General features: G+C 44.3%; 1 pseudogene; it reads left to right on the top strand.

Annotated features, from left to right (window-relative positions):
- The first annotated feature begins 415 nt into the window (after positions 1-415).
- The window catches only part of LOC132405898 (uncharacterized), a 47,823-nt pseudogene continuing 23,731 nt past the window's right edge, over positions 416-24,507 (top strand).

The following is a 24,507-nucleotide window of genomic DNA, read 5'->3' as shown; positions in this document are numbered from 1 at the left end:
AAATTCGTCAACTGCAAACAGCTCTGTCAAACCGGACAGATCATCCACGTCCAACTCTGGACCTTCTAACTGCCATATCTGTTTCTCTTCTTTACTCTGTGCCTTTATAAATTCCATTCTGGCTAAGGATAGATCTACCTCCTCTCCTTTACTCTCCTTATTTTGACTATCCTTTTCCCTGTCATCCGGTAACCCCTTTTCATACCAGGTCGGCAAAAATGTCTCCACTAAGTTAACACTGGACTCATTTAAACTGGCTCCCTTCTCAGCCGCCTTTTTAGACATTTTTGTGAGTGATTGTGCGGGATAAATCTTGGAATCTATGGGCGGGTCCTCAGCACTCACAGGCTTGCTTGTTAATTTCACTGCTGAACGCATGTCACCACCTGCCAGATCATTACCAAGTAGGACGTCCATGCCGTCCATTGGTAGTTTCGAACGCACCCCTATTTTGACTGGTCCAGATGCCAGGTCACATTTCAAAAATATCCTGTGCACAGGTACGGCTTCAGTCCATTTCCCGATACCTCTTTACACAGCCTCCCCAGTCTGGGTCTCAGAACCAAAATCTAACACTTTCCTTAGAATCAATGACTGACCAGCCCCAGTATCTTTCCAGATCCGCACTGGAACTGGGGATTCTCCTTCCTTCACAGACACCGTCCCTTCTGAGATAAACTTCTCACGCCCCTCTTGTGCTCTATCTACCTTTGCCTTCCTCATCGATCTGCTGACCGACTTAATGCAACCTGTAGGCACTGCCGTTTTCCCTTTTCCCGACTGCTTCATCGGAGCAAAGCACTTAGATGCTGTATGACCAGCTTTTCTACAATTATAACAGTTAAAGCTAGGAAACTTCCTGCCAGCCTGCTTTTCCTCCTCGTTACCTTTTCCACTAGCTCCCGGCTTATTTTCTCCCTTAGTCGGTGGACTTTCTCTACCGTCCCTACTACCTCACTGGTAACTTTTATTTGATGAAAACGTTGACTTATGGGTTAAAGCATACTCGTCTGCTAACTTGGCAGTCACAGACAGAGTCTCTGTCTCCTTCTCATCCAAGTATGTCTTTATACTCTCGGGAATACAACTTTTATATTGCTCCATCAGTATTAGCTTTTTATCATAATCTTCATCAACCCCTTTTGAGGTGCACCAACGCTGACAATACATTTGCATCTCACTTGCAAACTCTCAAGTTCTGGAACTTCTGCCAGTATGCCTCTGGCACCAACTCGTAACTCCTCAGTACAGCCCTTTTTACTTCCTCATAATCATTAGACTCATCCATAGACAATGCCGAATACGCTTGCTGAGCCTTCCCCCGAGTACTCTCTGTAGCAGAACAGCCCGTTTTCTCTCAGGCCAGTTCTGATTCAGCCGTATTCTCAAAATGGAGGAAGAATTTATCGACATTCATGAATGGTGGTACCAACAGGATCTCCTGACCAATCTTGAGCCCCTCATTTGGGTCTGCCGGCTGGTCTCTTCCCTGCTGTACCTTTAACTTCTCTATTTCCAGCGCATGCTGCCTCTCTATCTCCCTTTCCTCCATCTCCCTTTCAGCCGCCTCTTTCCTCCTTTCAGCTTCCCTTTCAGCCCTTCTTTCTTCCTCCCTTCGCCTCTCAGCTTCTCTCTGCTTCCAGCTGCCTTATCCAAAGTTCATGCTGCCTATTCTTCTCATTCTCAGCCAACCTTAATTCTTCTATCTCTAACTGAACCTCCCCCTCGGTTGGTTTCCTCTCAGGGAACAGATCCAATACATCTGGTGTGAACACATCCTTGGTTAGATAGTGCATCGCTATTTCTCTCTGTATATCCACCTTTCTCATCGACGATTTCACCTCTGGGATCTAATCGTTTCGCAACAATCACAAATTCAGCTTTCCTGGCAACCTCTAATGCCCCCACAGTCGGGTCTTTTAAAAATTTGACAATGTCCAGCACTGGCCCCCTAACTTAATACTAAAATCCCGGACGAGCCCCCAATTTTTATTACCCCATAACTGGGTGTCTAACCAGCGGAGTAAGATGTTTCCGTTGGAGTCTCTTGATACTACATTTAAAAGGTGTTTATTAATAAAAACAAGCAAAACCATATCAATAATGCAAATATACATATAAAACAAGGTAGCAGCAATAAACCTGAAAGTGTAGGAATAAAAGTAATCTATAATGAACAAGCTCTATCGATGTCTAGGGTTAAAAGAATTGTCATAGAAAAGTATAAAGTTCAGTTCATGAGTGCTGATGTAGTTATGGTTGTGGGAGAGAGGGAGGGAGAGAGAGGGATGGATGGAGGGAGAGAGGGAGGGAGGGAGAAAGGGAGAGAGAACGCACGAACAGCTACAGCAGCCAACACCTCCTGTGCTTTCATTATCCGTTGCACCATTGTTGTGATGGTCATTCAGTTATGACCCCTCCGATCTTTCTGCTAGACCGTTCTTCTGTGGTGGACTCATCACTCTGGCATGAGTGGACAAACACACAAGTCCCGACCGGCCCTGCTTTTTCACTGAGAGCCTTACTGACCGACCTCCTGGTTCGGTCTTAGAAGCCCCCTCTTTTCTTGTGGGTTCCAACACTCGATCAGCGTCCTCTGGCATGTCTGAAAGGGGTCTCTCCAGACCTGTCTTTTATCCCTACCAATGAGGACTCAGCTATCCATCAATTCTGAATGACCGTGTCCAACAAATTAGGCCACTCCTGCTGTCTACTGAGGAATGCTATTGAACAAACTATTGTACTTGCAGCGAAACTGTAAATAATTTCAAAAAAAAGGAGTCACAGTACAGTTAATCAGCAATTTCCCCCTCTCTCTTATCTGTCGCTGATATTCTCGTGGTTCTCGGGGGGGGGGGGTTGGGACTATTTAACCCACCCCATTGTCCATCAGTCTATTCATCACTCATAACACATTAAAGTTGGGGTTCTGTACCTGGAGGCCATGTACCTCTTGGTTCATGGTATCATGCTATCTGTAGAAAAAGTTGGGACAAGTGCAGACGATATAGAGGAACACCACCTCCTGCAGGCTACCCTCCAACTGGCAATCCACCTCAAGCTGAAAATTTATTTCATATCCTTCACATAAGTTCAGATAAATCCCCCCTGATAACATTGTGGGAGCACCTTTCCCAGAAGGACAATAGCAGTGCAAGACCACAGTTCACCATCCTTCCCTCAGGGGGTGAGTAATTGATACTGTACCCAGATCCCAGAAATTAATTTCAAAGAATCAGCAAACCTACTTAAATATGTTTTGAACATATACTGAATCACCTTTCAATTCCTTTACTAAGTTTATACCATAAAAGTACTTTTTTTGTTACATAGAACATTACAGCACAGTACAGGCATAAAAGCAAAAGAGGGCAAATAAGATTGCAAATGTTAGTGGGAAATGAAAAGATTTGGAAGCTTTTAAAAAATGAATAGCAGGCAATTAAAAAAAAACATAAAAATTTCTCAGTATATTTATGATGGAAGTATGTATATATGAGGGTGTATTAATAATTTTGGGGCCTAAGGTAGAAGGAATAAATTTCAGAAAACCTAGCACATTTAGTTTGCAACATAGCCCCCTCCTACAGTTATACACTTTGTTCAGTCATCATGTAGCATATGGATCTTGAACTTCCAGGAATTGTCTACAGCAGGGGTGATTGGCAAGTTCGTGACCCAAAGTAAAAGGAGACGAATTATACAGCTCTCATTGCATTCACATGCAGTTCAACTCTTTGTGTGATTATGCAGTAAGTTTGAAGTTAATAACTCATCAGGGGTGATTGATAAGTTTGTGCTGTAAGGTAGAAGTGGATGAGTTATTAACATCAAACTTTCTGTATAATCACTCAAAGAGTTGACTTACATGCACATATAATGAGAGCTGTATATCTCATCTCCTTCTACGTTAGTCCATGAACATATCAATCACCCAAGCTTGGACCCATTAGAAGTCCAGTTACAAACAAGAGAATATCTGCAAATGCTGGAAATCAAAGCAACACACACAAAATGTTGAATGATCTCAGCAGACCAGGCAGCATCCACCTCTTATTCCCTCCTTCTGTACACCACTATTTATCTCTCTCTCCCTGCCTTCCCCCAATTTTCATTTGTTTGATTCATTCAGATTAAGCTCAAACTTTCCCAAATTTCTGCAAAACTTTAAAGCAACACATCATCTTTTATGTCAATGGAAAGCAAACAAACTTAGACAATGCAATGGGGATGGATTCATTGATACCCATTGAAACAATCAGCCTCAATCAACGTTTCCTTCCCCCGGATTTCAGTCTATAAATCTGTGAAGTGATTCAGCCAATTGACATGGAACTGACGCAATTGTTCTTCTGACTGCCACAGAAGGACAGCATTGGAGATATTGTCCCTTTAAGACCAAGTGTCTTAAATTACCATTGGCTGGAACAGAAACTTTGATATTTGAGTAGAAAGACAGGTGTAAATGTCTTGTTTCAGTTCTGGTCCATCCCTCTCATTAAAATAACATCTGTTTTCCTGTTGTTGCCACAGATGTTTGTTAATTTTACACCCTGAACAAGACAAAAGGTCCTTTTTCAATTTTTGTTTTAAAATTGGAAAATTTAGATTATTTGCTTATCCTATTTTAACACAGCTCAATAATGTCCAATTTCACATAGCGTTCTTTCTCACTGGATTCATGTCTTGTTCTTCTCCATTCATAATTTAATCCAAATTGATTAAGTTGATTTGTATGCAGTCAATTGATTGGTGCTGTCATAAGTCAGCTGGTTGAATCAGGACCCAACTGCAGGACACAGATACTGGAGTCCCAGAAACAGGAGGAGACGGAAACCAGAGACGGGATGGGATGCAGTCTAGGCAGGGGAACCAGGACCAGGACAAGGGATTGGGAACAAGGAGCCTGGGGTGGACTCCAAGCCCGAGACTGGACAAAGATCCAGAACCTGGGTCTTGCCTCGGGCTCGGACCCCAAAGCCCAGGCGAGGACGTGACCAGGCTTGGCAAGGGACTAGGGGGTTTTGAGGCTTGAGGCTGGAGGCTGCAGGCTGGAGACATGTGCCTTGAGGCTGCAGGCTGCAGGCTTGGGTCTTGAGGCTGGAGGCTGGAGGCTGGAATCTTGGGTCTTAGGTCTTGAGGCTGGAGGCTTGGGTCTTGAGGCTGGAGGCTGGAGGCTTGAGGCTGCAGGCTTGGGGCTGCAGGCTTGGGTCTTGAGGCTGCAGGCAGCAGGCTTGGGTCTTGAGGCTGCAGGCTGGAGGCTTGGGTCCTGAGGCTGCAGGCTGCAGGCTTGGGTCGAGGCTTGGGTCTTGAGTCTTGGGTCTTGAGGCTGCAGGCTGAAGGCTTGGGGCTGCAGGCTTGGGGCTGCAGGCTTGGATCTTGAGGCTGCAGGCTGGGGTCTTGAGGCTGCAAGCAGCAGGCTTGGATGTTCAGGCTTCAGGCTGGAGGCTTGGGTCTTGAGGCTGGAGGCTAGGGTCGAGGATGAGGGTTGGGTCTGGGGGCTGCAGGCTGGAGGCTTGTGGCTGGATGCTGCAGGCAGCAGGCTTGGGTCTTGAGGCTTCAGGCTGAAGGATTGGGTGTTGAGGCTGGAGGCTGGAGGCAGCAGGCTTGGGTCTTGAGGCTGCAGGCTGGAGGCTTGGGTCTTGAGGCTGCAGGCTTGGGTCATGAGGCTGCAGGCTGGAGGCTTGGGTCTTGAGGCTGCAGGCTGCAGGCTTGGGTCTTGAGGCTGTAGGTTGGAGGCTGCAGGCTTGGAGCTGCAGGCTGCAGGCTTGGGTCTAGAGTCGGGTCTTGATGCTGCAGGCTGCAGGCTTGGGTCTTGAGGCTGCAGGCTGCAGGCTTGGGTCTTGAGGCTGTAAGCAGCCTGCTTGGGTCTTGATGCTGCAGGCTGCAGGCTTGGGTCTTGAGGCTTGGGTCTTGAGGCTGTAAGCAGCAGGCTTGGGTCTTCAGGCTGCAGGCTTCGGTCTTGAGGCTGCAGGCTGCAGGCTTGGGTCTTGAGTCGGGTCTTGATGCTGCAGGCTGGAGGTTTGGGCCTTGAGGCTGGAGGCTGCAGGCTTGGGTCCTGAGGCTGGAGGCTGCAGGTTTGGATCTTGAGGCTTGAGGCTGGAGCTAGGGGAAAACTAGGAATTGTACATCAACATAGAGCCAGGACTTATCCACAAACAAGCCAGGACTTATCTATAACTCCACACTAGGGTAGGGCAGGACCATCCATTGGATAATGGCAGAACAGCCTGACTTACCCCACAGAGGTGAGGACAGGAAGAGACAAACACCAAGGAACAACAGATAGTTCCACATCTGCATCATTGTAGCTCCAAGTAGCCATTACAGCCAGCAGCATTGGCTGGCTACAGAAACAACCAGATCCCTACCTAGCTCAGAATGGCTGTCAACCACCCAGCTGGCCCAGAAAACAGCTGAATCCTTAAGGCAATGACCACTCCAACTACTACCAGCTATCAGAAGCCAGGGTTCTTCCAACACAGCCCCAAAGATAGCAAGAGTCCATTCTAGCCAGGGTTCTTCCAACACAGCCCCAAAGATAGCAAGAGTCCATTCTAGCCTTTCACCAGTCATCTGTGCCATGAAAATCTTCACAACCACAACCACATTCAATACCAGGGTCAGTGATATTCCCAGTTCCAATATGAGCCTCAGGAGCTTCTAGTTAAGTCCAACTGCAGCAAGGGACCGCCGGAAAACCCAGAGTCCAGAGTCCGCGGACCAGACTACGGTCTTTGGACTGAACCACCACAGGTACAGGACCAACCCTCTGCAGCCATGCCTTAAAAATATTTTTCTGTACTATAATGAGTGCAGCTGACCCCCCCTCCCCCAATGTCCTTATTTTATTTGAAGTAGTCGATAATCTCATGATAAATTTTGTCTATGAATAGAATATGACCATATTAATATTCTACTGTTGACAGATAAGTTTGAATGTGATAGTCAATAGCATCAATGTATCAGTACCACTGATAATGGCATTCCAAGGACTGGGAGTAGCTTAATTCACAGCTGAAATACTGGAAATAAACACACAATAATTTTGCTCACCTATAGTTGAAACGTTCACTGGTATTTTTGCATTATGTTTCTGTTTTAAATATTTTGTATACAGCACTCTGATGTGAAGGGTATTTTTCAGCTGTTCCACTGGTGAAAAGGTGTCACTAAAGGAACTTCTCATGTGTGTTGTTCTACTCAGGTTTGAAAGAATTCAATACAATGACATAGCCACAGGATAAGGGTGTTGATCCCACTGTAGTGTAACAAAGGGAGTGCTTCACTGAAATTGGGAGCTCCTATTTAATCTCAGTGACTACAGAACTAAATCAAATGAAGATTCTGGGAAATATTAGACAAATATATACCTTATTAACTACTTCAAATCAAGGAGGATTTTACTTGGAAGGGAGTTGCCAGGTTTGAGTACATCCTCAGGATCAGATGTTGACATTAGAGGTACCTAAACAATTCAGTGTCACAGAATCAGTACCTGAGGAAATGAAGCCATTTGGACTGTTGACCTCAGACCAGCTTGATGTAAGAATACTCCAGCAAACCCAATCCCTCGGCCCTCATTCCATAACCCTCCCAATATAGACAATTATCTTGTTCCCCTCTAAGCATTCCAAGTGAACCTTTCTGCCACCCCTGGCAGTGCATTCTCTTATCACTCACAGTGTGAGGAAGATTATCTTCATGTCACTTTTGCCATTCCCCGTCATTTCATAATCCCTAGTTCTTGAATCTATTCTGATGCAAACAACCTCTCCCTTTCTAATCTGTTTGTAATTCTGTTATTTTAATTTCTACTATTAAATATTAGCAGCCTTGCCTATACATCCATACATCCAGAGCTCCACACATTTTAGTGATACATTCATTTCTCCATCAGCCCTTCATTGCCTGAACTGTCATTGAGAAAGTGGTGATAAGTTGCCTTCTTGAACTGCTGTTGTGCCTCTACTGAAGGTACTCCCATGGTGGTGTTGGATGGGGAGACCAGTGACAATGAAGGTCCATCAGTATATTTTCATCTCAGGATGGTAAGTAACTTGGAAGTGAACCTGCATGTGCAGACACATTCTGCTCTTGTTACCTTGGTAGTAGAGCTCACAAATTTGGCAAATTGTGTTGGAGTAATCTGGGTAAGTAACAACAGGACTTTTTGTAAATGGGTCACAGTGCATCCATTGTAGGCCAGTGGAGGAGGGAATAAATGTTTCTGGTGACAAGTAGAGTGCCAATCAATTGGTCTCCCTTATCTTGTACAGTGTTGAGATTTTGGAATGTTGTTGGAGCTATACTCATCATCAAGAGGAGAATATTGCATCCTGCTCTTCTCTTAGACCTCAGAAATGGTGAAAAGTCTTTGTTAAAGCAGGTGAATCAGTCTTTGATTTGCTCTTATAACAGCAATATTCATATAGCTGATCCTTTTGAATTGATAATCAACAGTGATCCCCAAGACATTGGGTGTAGTTGGCTCAGAGATGCTGATGGCAATAAATGCTGAGGGTAGGACGTCAGACACACATTTGTTGGACATGATCCGAATCCAACAGTTCCGTGATGTGAATATTACTTGTCATTTATCAGCCCATGCAATTTTGCTGTGTGAAATTTCACTCTCTGTGTGAATCTAATCCTTGCTCAGATTCTTTCTAAGTGTCTTACCTCTTATCTTATTCTAATGTCTTCTGATTGTAGGCACTCATGCAGTTGGAAAAATACTCTTGGTATTCCTCCATCTATCACACTAATAATTATGTACATCTCTATTGGTTAAGACTTGAAGTCCCCCTTATACAGGTTTAAAAAAAACTATTTAAAGCTATGTGGATTCCAGTTAAATAGCCCATCGGTTAATTAGGGCACCTGCGTATTTGGGATTATTTTTAAAGAACATAAACCAAATGAAAAAATAGACCAGATGCCCTTTGTTTAGTTAGGACACTTCAGAGTTAATTGGGACAGGACACTGTGTTGAACCAGTTTTAGCTAGCATCAGTCTTGTGGGAATTAAGCACTAAATTCTGCTGAGAGCGAACAGTTTTTAAGTAGTTTTAAACACTTTTTAACACTTGCCTGTGTTTATGTTCAAAATATAGTGATTTCTGTCACTAATAGCTGGTGAGTAGTAAGCAGGAATGCAATCCATTGCTGCTTTGCTTACTTGGCTTGGAGGTGCCAACTACAGCGAGGACTGACAAAGAAACAATGTCACTACTTCAACAACTTAGGGCCTACAAATAATGTGAAGGTATCAAAAGATATCTTGAACGTTACAATGAAAATGAAAATTTGGAGGATGCAATCATTAAAGCATTGTATGAAGGCAGTCCACTATCTGTATTGGTGTCTGTGCTGATTTTTTTTAATTTATAGTCAATCAAAAGAACATGGCAACCTACACTGGATTATTTCCTCCATCAATAACTATCAGAAACTAATAAAAAATTTAATACAGCTAAAGTAGTTTGGTTGTCTTCAGATTTGTTCTGCATTTCATTTAAATACATTACCTACTATACAGATCAACGATATTTGAATTTTTAAACCTTTTTAACTGTTTCCATGAAACATCCACAAATTGGGGTAACTGTTTAATTGGGCCTCTTTGTACTGTTCCTGATGCATCCCAATTAACTGGGACCCACTGTATTTTTTTATTTTCAGTAATTAGATTGAAAGCCATTTTCATTAATAAGTTCAGAGAGACATCAACAGTGCAACTATTCAGTACTTCAGAGCTTTTTCACCTTTCATTGGGGTGGATGGGCAGAGCAGTGAGTATCAGTTTCTCAACATCAGGCTCAATGTCACTCAGAAGCTGACTCAGAACCCCATGTTCAGTAACTTGTGGTCTATTTCATTGCTTTAAAAGACATCGGGCGACTGCACTGAAACTGCACGTCACTTGATATAATGTTGTAATGGTAATAAAGAACATCTTGACCTTTTGCGACAATGCAGGATCACATTCAGTGATTTCGTTCTGCAGTCAAAACTCTTGTTATGAACCTCAGCTTGAGCTCAAAATTTTATAGTGAGATCAATTCTCTCTTCCTCCTTCCTGTTAATTGCTAGTGTTCAGGACTGGGCAATAAATTCATTTGGGATGGGGAGAATATACTGAGATCTCTGTGATATTTCTTCACGCAGCTCACCCAGGTGGGCACAGTATACTTGAAGTTCATAATCTGGCATTCTTTCTTTCTCTTCCACACAGAGAGGTTTGGAAATTGGAAAATGTCATGGTGGCCAATGTTGCACTTAAATTAGATTAATGGAGATAAATGTGAAGATGACTGATTTCACGTTGCTGACATTCACATCATTTACTTGCAAATGAAGACTGATTTCATTAACTTACTTCCTTATATACTGCCTGTTATGTTGCTGGTGTTCAGGACAGCAAAGAAGGTCTTCAGTCTCTGTGTATCCTTGACCATATTCTGTATTGCGTCCCAGGTGTGCTTCCGGTCCACATTTCTGCCTCTATGGTGTAGCATCATGTTGTCTATAGTCTCTTGGATTCCTCCACCCTTCAGAGATCCAATGAAGTTCGGTCTTGATGTTGGAGTTGGCCTCTCATTTCATCACATGTCCAATTCCTCCTGAAGTTGCTGGCCATGCCCTCCCGATGACACTGAAGGAAAGGGTGTGGTTGGAGATCTTTCTTGGCCAGAAAATATGGAAGATCATGCAGACACCAGATGCCTTGATTTGAGGAAGAGACTCTACATTGACGGACATGGTCTCAGTCTTTCTCTGGCTTGCTCTAAGTCTAAACTGTCCACCAAAAGTACACAGGGTGCTGAGTTTTCTCTTGCAATTTCTGGTGTGTATATGATAATAATGTGAGGTTTTCTGCAAAACCAAGGTCTTCTAATGTAGAGAACAGGGACCACCTGATGCCTCTCTGTTTATCTTTCATTGTATGCCTCATAACCCAGTCGATCACCAGGTTAAACAATAACTCCAACATCACACAGCTTTGCCTGTCTTGCCTTAAAAGCTCAATTGCTGTCCCAAAATGTGTTGGTGAAATTAGCATAGAAATTCTGGTAAACTGGATAAATTTGGAAGGGATCTTGTATGATCTGAAAATTAGCCAGAGTCTCTACCTCCAGATGCTATTACAGCCTTTCAAAGTCACAAAATTCACATTTATTTGTTTCTGCCACCACTCTATGATGATACGTAGTGTGAAGATCTGGTTGACACAGCCTCTGTTCTTTATGAAGCCAGCTTGCTCCTTCCTCAGACACACATTGACAGCATGTGTAATCCATTGGACAATGATTTTGGTGAGCATCTTTCTGGGCAACAACAAATGTGTGGTGCCATGTCACTTGTTGCAATTATTTAATGCTCCTTTCTCAGAGATTGTAACATTACTCCTTTTGTGCATTTCCTGGGTACTTGTCCCCAAGTCCAGATTATAGCAAAGAGTGGTTGTAGGATGGCTGATGCAACTTTTGATTCTGTTTAAACAGTTCAGATTTCAAATTGTGATGTCGTGGAGCTTTGCTTTACTTTATTGATTTAATTCCAGCAACAATCTCTTCTTTCTTGTGTGAATCTGTGTTGATGTCGAGGTCCACTGCTGCCTCTTTTGTGTCAGGTTCCTCATTTAGAGCTGATCTATGCAGTAATTCTCTGAAATTCTCTGCTTCTTGCTCTTTCTCAGTTGTGAAAAGCAGACTGTTCTTCTCTCTCCTGGGACCACTGGATCTGACCTGCAAACTACCAATGATTAAATCTTGTATATATTTCCCTGATCGCATCGATTAGCTGCTGCTTTGGCTTCCTCTGCAGGGTCTTTCAGGGGGAATCTCTTATTCTTTCTTACAAGACTCTTAGCTTTCTTATTAGATTCTGTGTCTGCTAGTTGAAGTTTCAGCTAAATCAGCATTTCTTTAAATCTAACATTCACTTTATTTTCCATTTTTCTTCTCAGGCTGTCCATGTTTACAATTGTATTAATTCTTTGTTCTTCTTTCCATCTCTGTACCCTAGAAAAGCCTTGCTGCACTCCTTAAAGACTGGGACAATCCAGTTCCATATTGTTTCGATGTTATCTATTGACACATCCTTGGAAAGGTCTTGTAAGGCCTGGAATTTGTTTATAAACTGAATGGTGAAGGCAGATCTCACATTAATCACCATAACATATATGAGTTCTTGTCCTAATGCTTCTCAGTTTGACTTTCATCACTGCTACAACAAAGTGGCAATCACTTCCTGTATCTACTCCTCTCTTCACCTTTAGATCCAACAAGGATTGTCTCCACATACCACTGATTATCAAATGGTCAATCAGGTTCCTGTCATGTCTAATAGATGAGCACCTTGTTAGTTTGTGGATTTCATGGTGTGGAAAGAAGGTCTTTCCTTTGTCCAGATTCCTTATGGTACACTGTTCCACCAGTCTTTCACTATTGTTATTCATTGTTCCATATCCATACTTGCCCATGGCCCAAATGAAGTGTGAGGTGTATTTCTACCGTTTGTTTTTAGATTCCCCGTGATGATGACTCTACCTCTAATTGTGGCTGTTTGTAGAAAACATCCTTTTATTCAATGTCACTATCGTTAGTTGGAGCATAGCATTGGATCACAGTTACATTCACATGCTTCTCCTTCGGCCTGACTCTAATCAGCCTACCATTGATTGGTTTTCACTCCTGCAAGCACTTCCCAATGCCTTTCTTCAAAATGACAGCTATACAAACATGTTGCTGAATGTATTCACTTCCTGAGCATAAAACAGTTTCACCAGTTGTGCCCATGAGTCTGCCAGACCCTGTCCATCTGACACCCACAATATGTAGATTGTAACAATGCACTTCTGCAGATATTTGTTCCAGCTTGTCAGTATTGTACATGCCTTGTACATTCCAAAAAGTAATGGTGGTCTTTGTGGTGTTCAGTGTTTCCTTCATCATGCCAGTGGGTTTCTCCCAGTTTTCAGTACTTCCAGACATGGAAATCACAGGGTGTGACTCAGGAATACTGTCATAAAGAAGAATTCTTTATTGTTCTTTCCATAACAATGTTTTTGAATAGTCAGGGTGTTAGGTGCTGAGAAGAACCCCTGATGCTGGAGAAGAGGTAGCCTACTTTAGTATAGCCTCTACTCTTTGACCTGTTTGCGATGGATGCCCCAGCAAGAGCCAAAGCCCAAAGTCCTATTTCCAGCCAACAGATGTCCAGGTCATTCAAGCAAACAAGCTTTCAAACCCTATAACCTGCTGAGTACCTCCTGCATTTTGTATGTTTTGCTCAAACAATGTTTTGGTCTTTTGGTAAAACTTTTCTCAGTTCAGACCCTTAAAAAGTTAAGTTGAAATATTTGGAACTATATAACCCCTTATAACTCAACAACTCTGTTGGATAAGATTCTAAAGTTTAGGTACACTATTCATGTATTGTGGAGCCTCTTGCACTTTCTCAAAATCTGCCTTTGGAAAAGATGACATTTCTGCTCTCCTGATTCATTTTTTGTGCAACTTTTATCCTCTCGTACACTGGTTTTGTTTTCACTTCCTTACATTGTGTTTTCTTCCTTTCCTTCCCCTGGAAACTTCCCATGAGGACCCTGTACCCAACTCTGGTTCTTCTGTCTGTCCTGGGCAGACTGCATCTCTCTGTGATCTGCACTCAATCATCCATGTTTCTACAGTCTCCCTCCTGCTCTATTTATTCAGACAAGTATTTAGCTCCTCTATCCTGCATTTTTGAAACCAATAGAGTAAAGCAAAGGAAGTAATCCTGGGATCACCAACACTGATTTCATGCTTCCTACACTTTACTTCATTTCCATAATTCCATAAGAACATAAAATATAGAAGAAAAATTAGGCCATTTGACCCATTAAATCCACTCCACCATTTCATCATGCCTGATCCAATTTTGCTCTCAGATCAATCTCCTGCCTTCTCTCCATATCCTTCATGACTCACTAATTAAAATTCAGCCAACCTATGTCTTAAATATACATAACAACTTTTTCTCCACAGCTACCTGAGGCAAAGAATCCGAACGATTCACAAACCTCTGGCTAAAGAAATTCCTTCTCATCTTCAGGCCAAAAGGAGACTCTTCTATTCTGAGGCTGTGTCCTCTGGTCTTTGATTCTCACATACACTATCAAGGCCTTTCGCCATTCAATAGATTTCAATAAGGTGACCCCTCATTCTTCTGAATTCCAGTGAATGCAGGCCCAGGGTCATCAAATGATCTGTATATGACACAATATCCTTTTTGTGAACCCGCTTTGAACTTTCTCCAGTTTCAACACATCCTTTCTAAGATTAGGGGCACCAAACTGTGCACAATATGCTAAATGAGGCCTCACCAGTGCTTTATAAATTATCAAATGTATCTCCCTGCTGTTAGATTGTAATCCTTTTGAAATGAATGCTAACATTAATTTGCCTTCCTCACCAAAGATGCAACCAACTAATTAACCTTCAGGGAATCTTACTCAATGTCTCCCAAGTCCCTTTGCACCTCAGTTTCTTTGTATGTTTTCTCCATTTAGGCAATAGTCAACTGTTTCATTTCTTCCACCAAAGTGCAGGGTCATCCAGTTCCTAACACTTTATTCCAACTGCTATTTCTTTACCCATTCTCTGAATCAGTCTAATCATTTTCTAGCTTCAATCTAATTTGCTTAAATCTACATGCCACTCCACCTATCTTCATACTGTATGCAAACTTTACAACAACACCATCAATTCCATCATCCAAATCATTGACATATATCACAAAAAGAATCGGACCCAGCAGAGATCCCTGTGGAACATGTATTTTCACCTCTCCAGTACTGTCTTTCAGAGGTCCTATGTTCACAGTTACCTCTATTTTGCATTTTATGTATCAGAGAAAACTTTTGGTATCCTCTTTAACATAATTGGCTAGCTTAATTTCATATTTTATCTTTATCTTCAGGACATTTTTGGTTGCCTTCTGTTGATTTTTAAAAGCTTCCCAATCCTCTAACATCCCACTAACTTTTGTTCTATTCTGTACCCACTCTTTAGCTTTTATATCAGCTGTGACCTCTCTTGTTAGCCACAGTTGTTTCATCTTTCATTTCAAATAAATTTTCCTCTTTGGGATACACCATTCCTATGCCTCTGAAATTGCTTTCAGAAATTACAGCCATTGCTGCTCTGCCGTCATCTCTGCCAGGATTCTTTTTCAATGAACTCTGGCCTGCTCCTCTCTCATTCCTCTGTAATTTATTTTACTCCACTGTCATACTGGTATCTCTGACATTAACTTCTCCTTTTCAAATTTCAGGGTGAATTTGATCAAATTATGATCACTTTCCCTTCAGGGTTGTTTTACCTTAAAGCTGTCTAATCAATTCTGGTTCACTGCACAACACCCAATGTAGAATAACTGATCCTCCAGTGGGTTTAACCATGAGCTGCTCTAAAGAGCCATCTTGTAGGCACTCTAGAAATTCCTCCTCCTAGAATCCAGCACCAACATAATTTTCCCAATATACCTACATATTAAAATTCCCCATGACAATTGTTACATTTCCTTTGTTGCATGCATTTTATATCTCACATTATAATTTGTAAGCCACATTGTTACTGTTGTTTGGGGTTCTGTGTACAACTCCCATCTGAGTCTTTTAACTCCTACAGTTCCTTAGCTCTATCCACAATGATTCAATACCCTCCGACCCCATGTCACCTCTTCCTGATGATTTGATTTCACTTTTTTAACCAATTGATCAATGCCACCCCCTTTGCCTTCCAGCCTTTTCTTTTGATACAATGTGATACAATGTGGTCATTAAGCTCCCAGCTGTGATCTGTTTTCAACCATAATTCAGTGATGCCTTCAACATCATCCCTGCCAATCTGTAACTATGCTGCAAAATCACCTACCTTATTCTGCATTCAAATACAACATCTTCAGTCCTGTATTCACTCTTTTCAATTTTGTCTGCCTTTTTTGTTGCAACTCATTCTCTTGATGGAAATTTTGCCCCATCAACATATTCTCGTCAGTACACATGGATCCTATTTGTAAACCTGTTACCTAATTTCCAGCACGATTATCCATCTTTCCTATGAAACCAGTAGCATCTAAATATACGCAGCTCAGGACACTATTGCACCATGCTCGACATTTTGATTCTGAACTTTATCTGATGTTTCACCAGTATCTGCCTCCACACACTTTCCACAAGCTGTCCGGCACTCTGGTACGCTTCTGACTGAACTTAATTCTGACTGCTTTCAGTCATAATGCATGGAAACAGGTTCTTCACCATGCTGTCTCTGTGCTTTCCGTCATACGCTGATTTACACTAGTCCTGTACCAATCCCTTTCCATTCCTCTCACATTCCCTTCAAATCCTGACACTCATCTGCAAACCTGGGCCAATTTGTATTGGCCCATTACACCACAAGACCAAACATCTTGGAAATGTTTGAAGAAATTGGCATCCCTTCATTCTCCCCATCCAGGATTTTCCTGTGAAATCACTGAACAGGGATTAGTGTCCGGGACACCATAGAGACAACTGTAAAGGGGGTTTCTTTTTTTTTCTTTGTTACTGTTGGGAAAGGGTTTCCTTTTGTTAACTAGCAGGAATGCTAATTTACTGATAACGAGAATGGCATTCCTTTGTAAACCAAATGGGGATTAATGTTCTTTCTTCTGAGTCTGTAAGCGTTTGTTGGCTTTTGGGCAGATCGGCGCGAGGGGGTCGAGAGAGAGGACGCAATGCTCTAAGCTGGGCGAGGATCGGACCCCAAAGGGGGGTCCGAGGCCGGGAGATTCTCCGAGGAGGGGGGGGGGGATGAAGCTAGATGTGCTTGGTTGACCACTCGGAGGGTCCTGAGCTGTTTGGAGAGTCGAGGAGTTCGGAGGGTCCTGAGCTGCGAGTCGAGGAGTTCGGAGGGGATCGAATGGTGGCCAGAAGACTTCAGTAATCGAGCTCCAACGGTTGTGCACGAAGTGGTTTGGACTTTGATAAGTTTGGCGCCTTTTCTTTAATTTTCTCTTCATATATACTGTATCGTTATTAATCATTTAGTTATAGTAACCTTTATAAATTGTATTCATTCAATCGCATATGGTGTACTGTCTGGTTTTGGGCGAGGCGGGGACATCACACAGCATCCACACCAGCTGATTACCCAGTTTGGCGGGGCCGAAGGCTGCTCCCCCTAGACGAGAACGAGCTGAGCGAGCCTGAGGCGACACAGGGGGTTACATTGTGGGTGCTCGTCCGGGATTGATTTCTGTGGAAGCTGTGTGATCACCCTCTTTAAATTGTGTCTGCGGCGAAGAGCTGGTGTGCCTTTGTGGGTGTGCGATTGCTGGTTATCGCTGCGTGTGTGTTGGGTGGGGTGGTTGCTGTTGGCTGACGAAATGGTGGTGGGACCATGGGTTGTCCGTACTGTTTGGAGAGTGAGGAGTGACAGGTTGTGATGTTTCAGCAGTGGTGAGTTCCGCCCGGTTATTGGAATAATGTCCAGCCCTAAAGGGGCGGAGGCGTGGGCGGAGCGGACCTCTCAGTTGTTGGATGAGTGGCAGTGCTTGGCTGAGGAAAAGCGACAGGGACGGGTTGAAAGTTTGAGTAGGCGGGCTGGTGACTTTGTTAGAACTGTCAGGCGCAATTACCTCGAAGTGACCGCTGCCAGTTCTGGGAAAGTGTGGGAAAATGCGTGTGGTTCGACTGGAAGTCAAATGCCGCAGCTGGGGGGCTTATTATATCTGGGGCAGGAGATTGGTGGGAAGTTTTTAGGGTATCCCTTTTTGCCTAGGGGGGCAGATAAATTGCTTGTGGTGCCAAGGGGATCTGTCAAGGGGATCAGTTGTTCCGTTGATTCGAGAGGTGTCGGGAAACTTAGAGGAGGCCCAGTGGGGGAACGGCTTGGGGTCTCTGGGGGAGCACGTTCCCAGCAATGTACCAAGGAACTCCCGAAAGGAACAGACCCTATTCCTGAAGGCTTAGAGGGGCCATGCGCACAGGTGTTGTTACGGATGGATGGAAGTCAAGTTAAAGCCATCCTCGGCACCGGGGCGCCGGTGAAGTTGCTGTACAGTTTGTTTCATAACCGTTATTGGAAGCATTTACACTTGACAACATTGAGGACACTGGAGATTCGGGGTACCAGTGCCGGTGATTATCCAGACAACGGTTGTTGGTCAGTGAAAATGGAGTTCTTAGAGGCAAATGTGGAGGAGACTGAGGTTCATGAATTGTTAATGCTGATGTGTCCGGACCCTGTTGAGACGGGCAGCGTTTCTGTTCTAGAGAGAACCAAAATCCTGCTGGTGCGCTTGGGGGCCTGCCCGGAGGAGGCGGGTGAGCGCTGTTTGGAGAAATTGTCGATGCACCCAGGGTTTCGAGCTGCTTGTGCGGACGTGTGTAGCAGCATTGGGCTGATACCGAATTCAAACAAGAGCCAGTGGTGGTACGGCCTGGGGGAAGTATCTGAGGGTGAGACCCTCTTCGTGGACGCTGCGAAATACCACAAGGGAGGGGAGTTGACTGCTGAAGACACCTCGGAGAGAGAGAGGTTGCGGCGACTGGCCCCTACAGCCGTGGAAATTGTAGGCAGCGTGTGTATGGATTATATTGCGTTGAAGAGGCGCACTGTCAGTGACCAGAATATGGCCCTGAGGGCCAGAGAGGCGATGGCCTGTCTGAGTGGTGTGAAGTGGTTTAAGGTGCTGGATCTGAGGAGTGGATGTTGCCAGATCCTGATGAGTGGGGCCAACAAGGAGAAGACGGCCGTTATAAATTCCCTAGGAGTCTTCGGGTCCGAAAAGATGCCACAGGGCATATCTGGAGCCCTTGCAACCTTCCTGCGGGGCAGGTGGAAGACCATAGGGGATGTGGAGGCGTTTGGAGTTTTGGTGTATGTGGATGATCTCTTGGTATTTGGATTTGCCTCAGGAGAATATGAAGTGAGGTCGTTGCAGGAGCAGCTGAGAACTACCGAGTTAAAGTGTTTTCGGGACACGTGCCAGGGCTGGCGAAGGTCGCAGCTCGTGAGTGACTGTCTCTACGGAACCAAGTTTGAAATGAAGACGGAGAGACTGGAGAAAGTGATCTGGAACCATTCAGAAGACTTACAAGTTGGAGAGAATGAAGAAAGTTGTCTGACTGAGGGTAATAGCAAACTGAGAACCCGGAGAGGGGAGTTTGCAGAGGTGAAGAAATTACAGACGAATCTCAGAAGAGAGAAGCGGAAGCTTGAAGGGAACTTGAAGATGACCATCGACAGTTCAAATGAAGTGCAAAACCTGAAAGTTGATCTGGAAGAAATCATGAGGAAGAAAAAGCTGGAGAGAAGTGCAGTGAATACTGAACAGGAGGCTGAAGAGACTGCGGGAGCAGTGCAGGCCACGTGTTTCCGTTTGGAGAAGATCAAACAGCAGCTACCGATCACAGGAATGAGGAAGAATACAGATTCGATGGATGATGTGCTGGATGTGTGGTACATGCTGCCTTTTGCTGACTTTCCCTCGATTGAGGAAGAGACCTTTGGCCCTTCTCCCATTGAGTCAGGTGTAGCGGGGAGGGCTAGCTGTGTGCAGTGTGGGGCATGAGTGAGAGGTTGAGAGAGGAGTTGGTAGTGGGCCCAGGGTATCCCCAGTTGTGTCCGAGCCTGAAGGGTTTAGGTGAGGGGGTACGGAGGCCTCAGAAGGGTTAGGGAACTCCCAGATAGTTGGCCTAAGTAGCGCCTGAGGAACAGGGCGTGAGGGTTACTGTGTGGGGAGGAGATGTCACTGTTTGTGCTTGGGTGTTGGCAGGAAAGGTGGCGAGTTATTTAGTAGTCATGAGGACATGACTTTTATTTGGTGGAGGAAGTGTGTAAAGGGGGTTTCTTTTTTTTTCTTTGTTACTGTTGGGAAAGGGTTTCCTTTTGTTAACTAGCAGTAATGCTAATTTACTGATAACGAGAATGGTATTCCTTTGTAAACCAAATGGGGATTAATGTTCTTTCTTCTGAGTCTGTAAGCGTTTGTTGACGGGCTTTTGGGCAGATCGGCGCGAGGGGGTCGAGAGAGAGGACGCAATGCTCTAAGCTGGGCGAGGATCGGACCCCAAAGGGGGGTCCGAGGCCGGGAGATTCTCCGAGGAGGGGTGGGATGAAGCTAGATGTGCTTGGTTGACCACTCGGAGGGTCCTGAGCTGTTTGGAGAGTCGAGGAGTTCGGAGGGTCCTGAGCTGCGAGTCGAGGAGTTCGGAGGGGATCGAATGGTGGCCAGAAGACTTCAGTAATTGAGCTCCAACGGTTGTGCACGAAGTGGTTTGGACTTTGATAAGTTTGGCGCCTTTTCTTTAATTTTCTCTTCATATATACTGTATCGTTATTAATCACTTAGTTATAGTAACCTTTATAAATTGTATTCATTTAATCGCATATGGTGTACTGTCTGTTTTTGGGCGAGGCGGGGACATCACACAGCATCCACACCAGCTGATTACCCAGTTTGGCGGGGCCGAAGACTGCTCCCCCTAGACGAGAACGAGCTGAGCGAGCCTGAGGCGACACAGGGGGTTACACAACGTACCTGCCCTGAATCATCTCTGTGCCACAGGAAACTCAGGTGACTGCTAATGTTGAGAATCTTCTCTCTTGTTCCTCTGCAGATCATTCTACTCTCTTCCAGCACAATGGACCCACTTGCAAGACGGACACAATGAACCATATGTTCATCCTCTGGCCCAGGAGAAGACACACAAACAGTACTCTGAATATCATTCAGTCATGGAGCAGTGTGTCCTCAGGGGACTCCTGTGGCCAATCTGTCTGCTCGTCTGGCTATATGGTGATCACCCAGTCTCCCACTATCTTCATTAACTTTAACCACAGGATGAGCACCTCCAGCAACCTGCTGCACACAAAGCATTCAGCCTTGGGCAAGGACTATGGTTGCTCGAACAATAAACACCAGAGACCCAGCTCCTGCAGCTGACAACAACACCTGTCCCTTTTATCAGACTATCTCAAGGAACAGGTGAAGACGACACTCAAAACAAAATTACTATGCAATGACCTGTTGCCTGAATTCCCCCTCCCGAACTCCACCCACACAAAAATGTTGTTGATTCCTTTGGATATTTGTTGATCACACGTGCGTATGGAAACTCAATGGGACCTGTCCGCCGAGTGTATGATGTGCGATTGGAGACTGACATGGACGGGTAATGATTTATTTGTTTAATTATTTGGAGAGACAAAGGAACAGGCCCTTCCGGCCTGAACAACCTATTTAACACTAGTCTAATAATGGAACATTTACGATGACCAGTTAACCTACTAACCTGTGCGTACTTTGAATGTGGGAGGAAACCGAAGCACCCGAAGGAAACGTACGCACTCACTAAGAGAAAGTAGAAATTCCTTACAGCCAGTGCCAAAATTAAACGTTTTACACAAGATCGACCCAAGCTGTAATTACGTCGTGCTAACCACTACGCTACCATAGTGCCTAAGATGAGAGGCTCCCTCTCCCAAAGGGTTAATAACTCTGCCTGTGTATCGGGTCACTGTGTGTGTATAGTAATACGGGAGAACCCATCGTAGAATTGTTTCCGCTGTCTGCTCGTACCAACGTACACAATAGCTTTCTGCATCTTACTGCTACTCAGAACAGATTCTATCCCCATATTCAGACAGACTTCAATTCCTCGAGCAGTCAGGGTGGAATTGAACTCAACATCTGAATGATTTGTGTGGAAACAGTAAGTCTGTACTGTCTGCTCCATTTTCCCTGGATGTGTGAGGAATGGAAAGTGGCAACAACTGAATCATGGAAATATATTTATTTCAAATCCAGGGAAGAAACAGTGACATAAACTTTAAAAAGTACACACAAATATGGCACGATAGCCAGTCAAGTGGCTCCCTCTGGAGATTCCCCTTTAATTGATCAAGAGACTTTCCAGCCTGTGCAGTTTTAACTTTGGCTGCACCGACTACAATGCACGTACTGCTGGACTGCGCAGTCGGCAGCGTTCATCAGTCTCCCACTGAGCTTCCAGCAGCACTTCGTGTGGGTCCGCAACCTGTAGATCTGAGGGTTGTCTGTTGCAGATTTGCTGGGCACAAAAGAGGACACGGAGCTTTGTATCTGCCTCCTGTGCAAATTTGGGAGACATCAGACCCAGAACAGTCTGTTCATACATTTTTGTTTTATCAACTGATCTGCTCTTTGCCGCCAGTGACACCGCCTCATGCTGATGGTGTGAGACGGTGAATAGGAAGGTTTCAAATCCTTTGTTCTAGTTGATCAGAAAGAAGAGAAAATCAGCAGATGCTGGAAATCCGAGCAGCACACACAAAGTCCCGGAGGAACTCGGCAGGAAAGACAGGAAAGAGTGAATAGAGATTGAAACCGTGAATCCGGCGTAGGATAGAGAAGCGGACAAATATTACCAAAGGGTTTCGGCCCGAAACGGCGATGGTATTCTTCTCCTAGATCCTGCCTGGCTTGCTGAGTTCCTCGGGAATTTTGTGTGTGTTGCTCTGGTTGGTCAGTGTGAGTCACGCTGATTTGCATTGGTTTCCTCCCTGGTATGGACGGCTCTATAAATATGTACCATTTTTTTTGTTTTTTTTAATTATTATTACAAAATCTTTTATTACAAATATCGGTGCTATACAATATATGCAAAATTACTGCACTACAAATAGACAATAGACATTACACCAGAATGTTGCCATCCCTATCCACGATGGCATTTACACCCCTCGGAGCCCAACGGTTGGCGACGGCGGCCACAGTCTGTCACAGATCCATCGGCTGAAGGGACGTAGGAAGCTGACGGACAGCAAAGATACGGACGTTGTGCTTTTTCTGGTCTCTGGCAATGTTGCTGAGCTGTAAGTACCGGCGGCTTGACTGCACTGCCAGTGTTTGTTGACGTGGGCTTTAGGGGTCACATTAAAGCGTCAATGGTTAAAGCTGAATTCCTGTTTTTTTTTACAGCTGGAGAATCCCAGACTCTCCATATATAACAAATAACCATATAACAATCACAGCACGGAAACAGGCCATCTTGGCCCTCCTAGTCCGTGCCGAACCCTTAATCTCACCTAGTCCCACCTACCCGCACTCAGCCCATAACCCTCCACTCCTTTCCTGTCCATATACCTATCCAATTTTACCTTAAATGACACAACTGAACTGGCCTCTACTACTTCTACAGGAAGCTCATTCCACACAGCTATCACTCTTTGATTAAAGAAATACCCCCTCGTGTTTCCCTTAAACTTCTGCCCCCTAACTCTCAAATCATGTCCTCTAGTTTGAATCTCCCCTACTCTCAATGGAAACAGCCTGTTCACGTCAAAATTAGCCTCAATTAGCCTCCGACCGTGTCGGTGAGTCCAGGAGCCATGGCCGCGCTGGAATGTTACATCGGAACAAAGGATGGCCATTATGTATATTGGTACATAAGTATGCTATACATTGGAACAAGCAGACACCGGGAACGGTTCCACAATGGATGCTGTACTAGCATCACTCGCACAGCGCCGCGATCTATAGGCCTGGCTTTAGCAGCGACCGTTTCACGTCGACAGCCAACAGCACCGGCACCGTTTACCAGTTAAACATAAAAAATGTGGAGCTGAATGACGCTGTCGTCTATTACTGCGCAAAGTGGGTTTCATCGGGCAATTATAACTTGTTGGGCCCAGGGACCAAGCTCTTTGTTACAGGTAAGTGACAGGGAAATCTCGCCTGCAATTACTAGCTGCGTGAATATGGTCACCTAGTATTTAATAGTTTATACATTAATATTTCTTCTCGAATTTGATAATGAAAACGAAATCTTACGATCCAGTCATGCCACGTAGTCGTGGGTCGATGAAGTTGTGTTCAGTGAATATTGAATTGTGTGTGAATTGTTATCGCCTTTAAACAAGCTCTTTTTTTCCAGTTGTGTTTTCTCTCTGGTGTCATATATTGTATCCCTGGCACTTTAATATTTCGTTTCTGAAATTGATCGACCAACTCTACGTTTGCGCGGTTTCAATCCCATCAGTTTGGCCGCTTTTCCTTGGGTTTGTTGGAAGCCAGCATGAGGAGTTCCAGCTTCTCAGAATGCGGCCCCAGGTCCCACCTCTCTACATCCACAGAAATTGCTTCCGTATCATCATGATGATGGATGATCTGGATGATGGGCTGATAAATTGAATTAGTAAGTATGCAGATGATATTAAGATAGGTGGCGTTGTGGATAATAAAGTAGGTTTTCAAAGCTTGCAGAGAGATTTAGGCCAGTTCGAAGACTGTGCTGAAAGATGGTAGAGGGAATTTAATAGTGATAAGTGTGAGGTGCTACATTTTGGTAGGAATAATCAAAATAGGACATGCATGGTAAATAGTAGGGCATTGAAGAATGCAGTAGAACAGAGTGACCTAGGAGTAATGGTGCATAGTTCCCTGAAGGTGGAATCTCATGTGGATAGAGTGGTGAAGAAAGCTTTCGGT

This window comes from Hypanus sabinus, chromosome 16 (assembly GCF_030144855.1).
Source record: "Hypanus sabinus isolate sHypSab1 chromosome 16, sHypSab1.hap1, whole genome shotgun sequence".
NCBI classification, from domain to species: domain Eukaryota; kingdom Metazoa; phylum Chordata; class Chondrichthyes; order Myliobatiformes; family Dasyatidae; genus Hypanus; species Hypanus sabinus.
Note: the sequence above shows the minus strand (reverse complement) of the source record. Positions and strands in the feature narration are given on the sequence as shown.